Raw genomic sequence first — 9,387 nt, forward strand, 5'->3', positions numbered from 1 at the left:
TATTTCTTAAACAACATGTTCTTCAAAAGTTATTCTTTTGAAGTAAAGTAGAAGTAATCATCAACCATGTTTTGTAGAACTTAAAATTGACAACTGTTCTTTACATATTATTCCACCACTATTCTTTATGTGTAAGATTGTATGATGTCTTATATCACTTGGATAGGATGTTAATATAACCAAACCTTAATAAGAACCTTGTTTGAGAATCATTCTAAAAGTGCAACCAACACTAAAGAAATCTTTACAACTCATACATCCTAAATCATCGAGATTAGGTTACGCTCGGGACGATTGCATCTCATACTATGCATTATATCATTTTTGCCAGTTCTTTAAACATTGTCCTTACCGGACGATGATGGTATTTCAGCATTTGGAGTTCTCACGTATCGAAGCTTTTGCCTGCATAATCTTGCAGTCAAGAAAGGCAAGTTCATCGTTTGCTCATGTCATTTGATTATTTGTATCAAACTATATGCAAAGTACTATACTTATCACTCATGCATTGAAAAGCAAAGTATTATTTTACAATTATGAATATGACTATGTGGTGGGCAATGGAACCATGGTATGTGTTGATATGGTGGAGGTTCCATTGCATGGGTACTACTCATCTAGGATTAAGTACCAATGCCGTCCAGTGATTCTAGCGCCGTACAAATCGCGTTGACCATAAGATCTATAATGGCTCTGGGGAAGTCAGCTGTATCTTTTCCCTTCCGCACGCCAACGGATTGGTAGAGCCGCGGGGTGTTGGAGGCACTGCCGTAGGTTGGGATAGCCTTTTAAATCCCCATCCGTGTGTGATGTCGGGCTCTACGATCTATGATGGATTGTCCAAAGTGCACCGTGAGTAAAGACGTATTATCGGGAGAAGTCTACCGGGGGTGTACGGGTGGACAAAAGGGTGGGTTTGCGGGGTCGCGGAGAAGGCGAGTGATTGGCTTGGATCTTACACCTGGCCCCACACCAAGGAAGTGTGGACGAGCATGCATCTCGGATAGGTATCAAGGATAAGGTCTCTTATGGGAAAAGTAACGCACCTCTGCAGAGGATACCGAATTATGATTGTCACTCCCTGTTCGGGAAGGGAAGCTGCGAACGCGGCAGAAAGGAACTCCATGAAGTTCTAGTCAACTCTGTGAAGACTGACGGGCATAGTTTTCAGAATAAAATAAACCTTTTGAAGAAATGTTTATGAAAACTTGCATTGGCCTATGACTTTCTGGTCTATGGCTGTAGCTAGTGCATGATACACCTATTTCCTAATATGAACTTGCTGAGTACGCTTGTACTCATTCTATCCCATTTGAACCCCCTTCTTAGATCAAGGCATCGAAGGAGAAACTACCGTGGAACTCGAAGACAGAGGAGTCAACTGCAACAAGAAGAAGAATCCAATCAAAGAAGTCAATGGAGTCAACTTCTACATCAGCTATAATGGAAACCTAGACTAGTAATAGAAGGGAACTTTTCCCTAATCCTAGAACCTAAGTAGCTAGATTTCTATAGCAAGCCAATTAGCTCTTAAGCTTGAGTTAGCAATAAGATAGACTACGAGTCGTTCTTCTAGAGCTTTATTTGAAGTTTTACCTCACTGTAAAGTAGGAGGTTGTGTTGATCTTATGTAAACAACTTTTGTGTACTTCTATAGACATACTTTGGACTCGCATATGTTTCTGTTGTACCACTCTGAGAGATGTAATATGAGTGGAACGGTGTTTCACTTGTGTTATGTCAACGACTTGTGTACTACACCATGCAGTGGTACGCTGGGTCATCACAGAAGGGCAGCCTCGGGAGGGTCACGAGGGACCCACACAACAGGGCCGCGCGGCCAGCACCTGGGCCGCGCCGCCCTGGCGTGTCGTCGCCTCGTGGCCCCACTTCGTTTACTCCTCGGACTTCTGGAAGCTTCGTCCAAAAATAGGACCCTGGGCGTTGATTTCGTCCAATTCCGAGAATATTTCCTTACTAGGATTTCTGAAACCAAAAACAGCAGAAAACAGCAACTGGCTCTTCGGCATCTCGTTAATAGGTTAGTGCCGGAAAATGCATAAATATGACATAAAGTATGCATAAAACATGTAGATATCATCAATAATGTGGCATGGAACATAAGAAATTATCGATACGTCGGAGACGTATCAGCATCCCCAAGCTTAGTTCTCGCTCGTCCCGGCAGGTAAACTATAACAAAGATAATTTCGGAGTGACATGCCATCATAACCTTGATCATACTATTGTAAGCATATGTAATGAATGCAGCGATCAAAACAATGGTAATGACATGAGTAAACAAATGAATCATAAAGCAAAGAATTTTCATGAATAATACTTTCAAGACAAGCATCAATAAGTCTTGCATAAGAGTTAACTCATAAAGCAATAAATCAAAGTAAAGGTATTGAAGCAACACAAAGGAAGATTAAGTTTCAGCGGTTGCTTTCAACTTGTAACATGTATATCTCATGGATATTGTCAATGTAAAGTAATATAACAAGTGCAATATGCAAGTATGTAGGAATCAATGCACAGTTCACACAAGTGTTTGCTTCTTGAGGTGGAGAGAGATAGGTGAACTGACTCAACATAAAACTAAAAGAAAGGCCCTTCGCAGAGGGAAGCATTGATTGCTATATTTGTGCTAGAGCTTTGATTTTGAAAACAAGAAACAATTTTGTCAACGGTAGTAATAAAGCATATGTATCATGTAAATTATATCTTACAAGTTGCAAGCCTCATGCATAGTATACTAATAGTGCCCGCACCTTGTCCTAATTAGCTTGGATTACCGGGATTATCGCAATACACATGTTTTAACCAAGTGTCACAAAGGGGTACCTCTATGCCGCCTGTACAAAGGTCTAAGGAGAAAGCTCGCATTTGGATTTCTCGCTTTTGATTATTCTCAACTTAGACATCCATACCGGGACAACATAGACAACAGATAATGGACTCCTCTTTAATGCATAAGCATGTAGCAACAATTAATGTTCTCATATGAGATTGAGGATATATGTCCAAAACTGAAACTTCCACCATGATTCATGGCTTTAGTTAGCGGCCCAATGTTCTTCTCTAACAATATGCATGCTCTAACCATTCAACTAGTGGTAAATCTCCCTTACTTCAGACAAGACGGACATGCATAGCAACTCACATGATATTCAACAAAGGGTAGTTGATGGCGTCCCCAGGAACATGGTTATCGCACAACAAGCAACTAAATAAGAGATAAAGTGCATAAGTACATATTCAATACCACAATAGTTTTTAAGCTATTTGTCCCATGAGCTATATATTGCAAAGGTAAAGGATAGAAATTTTAAAGGTAGCACTCAAGCAATTTACTTTGGAATGGCGGAGAAATACCATGTAGTAGGTAGGTATGGTGGACACAAATGGCATAGTGGTTGGCTCAAGGATTTTGGATGCATGAGAAGTATTCCCTCTCGATGCAAGGTTTAGGCTAGCAAGGTTATTTTAAACAAACACAAGGATGAACCGGTGCAGCAAAACTCACATAAAAGACATATTGTAAACATTATAAGACTCTACACCATCTTCCTTGTTGTTCAAACTCAATACTAGAAATTATCTAGACTTTAGAGAGACCAATTATGCAAACCAAATTTTAGCAAGCTCTATGTATTTCTTCATTAATAGGTGCAAAGTATATGATGCAAGAGCTTAAACATGAGGACAAAAATTGCCAAGTATCAAATTATTCAAGACATTTTAGAATTACTACATGTAGCATTTCCCGATTCCAACCATATAACAATTTAACGAAGAAGATTCAACATTCGCCATGAATACTATGAGTAAAGCCTAAGGACATATTTGTCCATATGAAACAGCGGAGCGTGTCTCTCTCCCACACAATGAATGCTAGGATCCATTTTATTCAAACAAAACAAAAACAAAAACAAACCGACGCTCCAAGCAAAGCACATAAGATGTGATGGAATAAAAATATAGTTTCAGGGGAGGAACCTGATAATGTTGTCGATGAAGAAGGGGATGCCTAGGGCATCCCCAAGCTTAGACGCTTGAGTCTTCTTAAAATATGCAGGGGTGAACCACCGGGGCATCCCCAAGCTTAGAGCTTTCACTCTCCTTGATCATATTGTATCATCCTCCTCTCTTGATCCTTGAAAACTTCCTCCACACCAAACTCAAAACAACTCATTAGAGGGTTAGTGCATAATAAAAATTCACATGTTCAGAGGTGACACAATCATTCTTAACACTTCTGGATATTGCACAAAGCTACTGGACATTAATGGAACAAAGAAATTCATCCATCATAGCAAAAGAGGCAATGCGAAATAAAAGGCAGAATCTGTCAAAACAGAACAGTCCGTAAAGATGGATTTTATTGAGGCACCAGAATTGCTGAAATGAAAATTCTCAAATTGAATGAAAGTTGCGTACATATCTGAGGATCACTCACGTAAATTGGCATAATTTTCTGAGCTACCTACAGAGAGGCAGGTCGAAATTCGTGACAGCAAAAAAATCTGTTTCTGCGCAGTAATCCAAATCTAGTATGAACCTTACTATCAAAGACTTTACTTGGCACAACAATGCACAAAACTAAGATAAGGAGAGGTTGCTACAGTAGTAAACAACTTCCAAGACTCAAATATAAAATAAAAGTACTGTAGTAAAAACATGGGTTGTCTCCCATAAGCGCTTTTCTTTAACGCCTTTCGGCTAGGCGCGTAAAGTGTATATCAAGTATTATCAAGAGATGATGCATCGACAGCGGGGTTTGGAGTTTTCTCAACTATGCATTGTATCTTATCTATGTAAGTTTCAGAGGCTCCCTTTTCATTAGTCTTAGGCTTGCTATTTTCATCAAACAAATTTTCGGGAACAAGCCAAGCATAATTATTTTCTAGTGCCTCGCACATTCCTAAGAGTTTGCACGGTATTGAGGTTTTAATATCCCCCTTATAATTAACTTGATTTGTATACTTTTGTCTATCTTTTTCCATTTTTTCAAGGGTACTAGCAAAATTGGTATAAGATCCTAGCATATTATATTTAGTGAAGACTTTTCTAGCTTCTCTTGCTATTCCCCCAAATTCTTTAAGAAGGGTTTCTAATACAAAATATTTCTTTTCTCCTTCTTCCATATCACTAAGTGTAAGAAACATATGTTGAATTACAGTATTGAGATTAACAAATCTAGCTTCTAACGCGTGTACTAAAGAAGCAACAGCAATTTCATAAGTAGGAGCAAGCTCTACCAAGTGTCTATCTTCAAAATCTTCAGCCGTACTAATATGAGTGAAAAAAATTTCTATGTTATCTTTCCCGAGGATAGACCCTCGGCCTACCGGTACATCTTTAAGAATAAACCTAGGAGGAAGCATGTTGAAATAAGTAAAGCAAATACAAGTAACTAATTTTTTTGTGTTTTGATATAATGCAGCAAACAAAGTAGGTAAATAAAATAAAGCAAGACAAAAACAAAGTAAAGAGATTGGATTGTGGAGACTCCCCTTGCAGCGTGTCTTGATCTCCCCGGCAACGGCGCCGTAAAAAGAGCTTGATGCGTGCGATCGACACGTCCGTTGGAAACCCCAAGAGGAAGGTGTGATGCGTACGGTAGCAAGTTTTCCCTCAGAAACCAAGGTTTATCGAACCAGGAGGAGCCAAGAAGCACGTCGAAGGTTGATGGCGGCGGGATGTAGTGCGGCGCAACACCAGGGATTCCGGCGCCAACGTGGAACCTGCACAACACAACCAAAGTACTTTGCCCCAACGAAACAGTGAGGTTGTCAATCTAACCGGCTTGCTGTAACAAAGGATTAGATGTATAGTGTGGATGATGATTGTTTGCAGAAAACAGTAGAACAAGTATTGCAAGTAGATTGTATTCGATGTAAAAGAATGGACCGGGGTCCACAGTTCACTAGAGGTGTCTCTCCCATAAGATAAATAGCATGTTGGGTGAACAAATTACAGTCGGGCAATTGACAAATAGAGAGGGCATGACCATGCACATACATGATATGATGAGTATTGTGAGATTTAATTGGGCATTACGACAAAGTACATAGACCGCTATCCAGCATGCATCTATGCCTAAAAAGTCCAACTTCAGGTTATCATCCGAACCCCTTCCAGTATTAAGTTGCAAACAACAGACAATTGCATTAAGTATGGTGCGTAATGTAATCAATAACTACATCCTCGGACATAGCATCAATGTTTTATCCCTAGTGGCAACAAGCACATCCACAACCTTAGAACTTTATGTCACTGTCCCAGATTTAATGGAGGCATGAACCCACTATCGAGCATAAATACTCCCTCTTGGAGTTAAGAGCAAAAACTTGGCCAAAGCCTCTACTAATAACGGAGAGCATGCAAGATCATAAACAACACATAGGTAATAGATTGATAATCAACATAACATAGTATTCTCTATCCATCGGATCCCGACAAACACAACATATAGCATTACAGATAGATGATCTTGATCATGTTAGGCATCTCACAAGATCCGACAATGAAGCACATAAGGAGAAGACGACCATCTAGCTACTTCTATGGACCCATAGTCCAGGGGTGAACTACTCACTCATCACTACGGAGGCGACCATGGCGGTGAAGAGTCCTCCGGGAGATGATTCCCCTCTCCGGCGGGGTGCCGGAGGCGATCTCCTGAATCCCCCGAGATGGGATTGGCGGCGGCGGCGTCTCTGGAAGGTTTTCCGTATCGTGGCTCTCGGTACTGGGGGTTTCGCGACGAAGACTATATGTAGGCGGAGGGGCAGCCTCGGGAGGGTCACGAGGGACCCACACAACGGGCCGCGCGGCCGGCACTCGGGCCGCGCCGCCCGGCGTGTCGTCACCTCGTGGCCCCACTTCGTTTACTCCTCGGACTTCCGGAAGCTTCGTGCAAAAATAGGACCCCGGGCGTTGATTTCGTCCAATTCCGAGAATATTTCCTTACTAGGATTTCGAAACCAAAAACAACGAAAACGACAGAATCGGCTCTTCCGCATCTCGTTAATAGGTTAGTGCCGGAAAATGCATAAATATGACATAAAGTATGCATAAAACATGTAGATATCATCAATAATGTGGCATGGAACATAAGAAATTATCGATACGTCGGAGACGTATCACTGTTCAACAAGCTCGAGAAGCCATAGCGTTGAAGGAGACTGCGGTTGCTGAGGCTGCTGAAGCTGCTTCCCGAGAAAATTATATGCTTCAACAGATGAACGACTCCAGCTTGGATATGACGGGTACGCTTCGCAAACTTGGTCATACTGTATTTTATTCTTACTGTCTTTTATTCCTTGCTGATGCTTCCGATGAAACAGGCTCTTTTTTGGATACCGCTGCCGAAGATCAGCGTGTTGAAGCCCGAACCAATGTGCTTCTCAAGCTTGCCCTGGAGCATGGTTCCAATTTCTGGGTTACACCTGAGCGTACCCGCCAAATCGTCAGATTTTATGATCGCGCAAGTCAGGTCCGCGATTTTCTCGACTTCTGTACAAGGACATTATCCTTAGTTTATAGTACCATGTTCCCACGCAACAAAATACCAGAGACTCTTCCTGCTTTGATGGGGAAATTCCGAGATGCCCCTCGAATTCATGAATTTGTTCGAGCTCAACTATCTGCTGGGGCGAGATTTGCCATGATTATGATACAGATCTGCTACCCGAAGTTAGATCTGACTCAAATTGTCACCAAGTGTCTAGCCAGGCAGGCGAAGAAGAAAAGGAACATCGACAAAATCAACGACACTGTGACCCCTATAGCAGAAGAAATGATGGACGAGCTGCTTCGGATGGATGCTGAATTCTTTGTGAAAGGTAGCTATGCTGAACATAGAACTGGTGCTGCACACAACGAAAGTGTAAACATAGATGATATACTAGGTAGCAACTGAAAGTTTATTTCTCGTTCTCGAATTTTTCTTGATGATGAGGTTGTGTGTATTGTAATCTATATTGCAAAGCCCCCGAGCCTTTGGCCGGTGCTCGAGCTATTTTTACGCCATGGTGAATTTACTATTTTGCGGGAGTTCATATATATTTTGTTACCGCGGGTTATGAGCCCCCGAGCCTGTCGACGAAAAAGATGTATATCACCAATATGTTTTACTATATTGCAGCACCGCGAGCCCGCCTCATTAAAAACCTTTCAGCCCCACTCGGTGCCCTGAAAGGAAAAGAGTGCGTCTGAAAACTCGCGGGCGTTTCAGTACATTGTATGTTTACAAGGACGACTATATTTCGACTCTAGGCATAGAAACGCCTGAGTTGTGCCACGTTCCAAGGATTTGGCTCTGCGACTCCTGTCTTCTTGTCCTTTATTCTGTATGCTCCTCCTTCGATTACTTCTGTGACGATGTAAGGACCCAGCCACAGCGACTCGAGTTTTTCATGGATTTTTTGTGTGAGCCGAAGAACTAAGTCGCCTACCTGAAAGGATCTTGGCCGCAATCGTCGACTGTGGTAGTTTTTCAGATCTTGCTGGTACTTAGTGACCCGTGATAACACTTCGTCTCGAGCTTCGTCGAGTGCATCGACATCATCCTCCAGTGCTTTTCTTGAAACTTCTTCGTCATATTCTGTTACTCTCAGAGAATCGTGCTCTATTTCTATCGACAGGACTGCCTCAGCTCCATGGACCAGGAAAAACGGAGTTTCCTGCGTCGCTGTATTTGGTGTTGTTCGGATACTCCATAACACACTGGGCAACTCCTCTGGCCAAGTATGTCGAGCTTTTTCCAATGGTGCTAGTAGGCGCTTCTTGATACCATTGTAGATGATACCATTGGCTTTCTCGACTTGACCATTGGTCTGCGGGTGCGCAACTGATGCAAAGTGTAGTTTGATGCCTACCTCTGCAAAATATGCTTTGAATTCCTTGGATGTGAAATTACTACCATTGTCCGTGACGATGCTATGAGGTACTCCAAACCGAAAGACGATACTTTTCACGAACTTGATTGCAGATGCTCCGTCTGGTGAATTTATCGACTTTTCTTCTATCCACTTTGTGAATTTTTCGACAGCGACGAGCATGTACTCGTATCCTCCTGGCGAAGCTTTGTGTAATTTCCCACCATATCGAGACCCCAATGAGCAAAGGGCCAAGACAACGGTATTGGCATCAATTCTGCTGCCGGAGAATGAGGTTTTGCGGCAAATCTCTGGCACGCGTCGCAAGTACGAACTACGTCTTTCGCATCCTCGATTGCTGTCAACCAATAGAATCCTGCTCTGAAAACCTTGGCTGCTATAGCTTCGGCTGCTTGCATGATGACCACATATTTCTTCATGTACATCTTTCAGAATTAGCCTTCCTTCTTCGGGTGTGACGCACCTTTGTACACTCCCG

Source organism: Lolium rigidum, chromosome 7 (assembly GCF_022539505.1).
Source record: "Lolium rigidum isolate FL_2022 chromosome 7, APGP_CSIRO_Lrig_0.1, whole genome shotgun sequence".
Classification (NCBI taxonomy): Eukaryota; Viridiplantae; Streptophyta; class Magnoliopsida; order Poales; family Poaceae; genus Lolium; species Lolium rigidum.